This window comes from Microtus oregoni, unplaced genomic scaffold, assembly GCF_018167655.1.
Source record: "Microtus oregoni isolate MIOR12 unplaced genomic scaffold, Mior012 000046F_ref0000063, whole genome shotgun sequence".
NCBI classification, from domain to species: domain Eukaryota; kingdom Metazoa; phylum Chordata; class Mammalia; order Rodentia; family Cricetidae; genus Microtus; species Microtus oregoni.
Window position 1 is genome coordinate 16540001 of NW_024543220.1, and position 2103 is coordinate 16542103.

Below are 2103 nucleotides of genomic sequence, written 5' to 3' on the forward strand. Positions count from 1 at the left end.
TTTTCTGAGACAGGGTTTCTTTTTGTATAGTCCTGGCTGTCATGGAACTCTCTCTGAAAACCAGGCTAGCCTCCAAGATTCTCAATTTACAAGAAACACAGAGATGCTGCTGACCATCTCCCTGGGGCTGCTCCCCTGGAGGGACAGAGGACCCCTTGGAGAACCACTCTGTGAGGAGGTAATCCACTGTTGCGTTCCATCCTGGGTTAGCTTTCGTCGGAGCAGCAACTCCTCTGTGTGAATTCTTGAATATTGCTCCTCATCTTTGAATAATTCATTTGGGGCAGTCTCTCTCTCTCTCTCTCTCTCTCTCTCTCTCTCTCTCTCTCTCTCTCTGTGTGTGTGTGTGTGTGTGTGTGTGTGTGTGTGTGTGTGTGTTCCTCCCCTCAAACTTTCTATGTAGCCCAGGCTGACCTTTGAATTTACAGCCCCCTGTAGTAGGAGGCCACTTGTTCGTTTCCCGGCCACCCAGACTCCCTAAATAATAACATAGAAACTGTATTAATTAAATCACTGCTTAGCCCATTAGCTCTAGCTTCTTATTGGCTAACTTTTACATCTTAATTTAACCCATCTCCATTAATCTGTGTATGGCCACGAGGCCCTGGCTTACCTAGTAAAGTTCCCTCGTCTGTCTCCAGCAGGGCTACATGGCTTCTCCGACTCCACCTCCTTTCTTCCAGCATTCAGTTTAGTTCTCCCCTCCATCTCTACTCCACCCTCTCACAGGCCCAAGACAGTTTCTTTATTAACCAGTGGTATTCACAGCATACAGAGGGGACTCCCACATCAGCCCCTCACCCCAGCCTCTCTCACCACCACACCAGCTGTTTCTGTCCCATTTTGACCCCCTCAACCCTGTGTTTACTTCTATACCTCTTTCAGGTTTTGTCACCTTAACCTCCTGTCAGAATACAGCCAAACCTCAGAGGCGCCCTGGTGTTGTGCCTCTGCCCTCTGTCACCCTACAAGTCACCTGCCACTCTGGCTGGAAAAAGACCCTCCAATGATGATTTCCCTCTGACCTTCCCATCTCAACATCAAGGGCTCCCCCACCCCCTTTACAACCCACTGGGATCCTGCATTCTGAGCCCTGGGATTCCTGCACTAGGAGACTCCTGAGCCCTCTTTTCTGATCAGCATCAGTGATCCCTGGTGTCAGCTGCTGGGAAAGAATGGAGTAGGGGAAGGGACCCACATCTGAGTAAGTGGCCAGCTGGGAAGTAGACTGGCCAAGACTCTGCTGTGGTGGGGATAATTCAAAAGGCTGGTGGACCCGGGCATCAGCCTGGGCACAGGACCACCTGTACTTGGAGGGACATTGGGACTTAGGAGATCCCTGAGACCTCAAAGCCACTCGCCTAGCCTGAGGAGCAGAGACTGGAGACTTAGTTGGGGTCACGGGGGGGGGGGGGGGGGGGGGGGGGGGGAGGACACTTCTAATGACTTCTAACCTGCCTGCGGTGCCTGAGCGATTTCCTTCTCAGCACACACCCTCTCAGGCACAGGCTAACAAACAGTGCTGACTGCTCTCCCAGCAGCACCAGGCCCTTAGATAACAACGGAGCTCTCTGACTCGCCCGCCACCGCTCAGAGAAATTAATATCCAGTTTGTTGGGTGCAGCGCTCTGGCTACCCTTCCCGCAGTCTTTGGTCATGTGCTCTGGCTTCCCATCATGCCTTATGAAGGAGAACGACCCTTACCCCTTAATTGCATTTTGTGGCTAGCCCATGAGGTCAGAGCCTTTTGTTTTGTTTTGTTTTGTTTGTTTGTTTGTTTGTTTGTTTTTGAGACAGTGTTTCTCTGTGTTGCCCTGGCTGCCCTGAAGCTCACTCTGTAGACCAGGCTGGCTTCTACCTCGCAACTGCTGGGATTAAAGGCATGCACCACCCCGGAGAGGGGGATGTCATTGCCTCTTCGAATTTTTATTTTTTTAGCTGGAAAGCTTTTTATTTGCTCACTGGCCATATAGCGTCCCATTCTGTGAAAGCAAGTCTTTGTTCATTTTTCTCTTGGGACCATCTTTATCGGTCACAGATGCTCTTTTTATTTTCTGAGCTCTGAACCCTGTGGTTATTATATATTTTCATAATCGGTGGTCT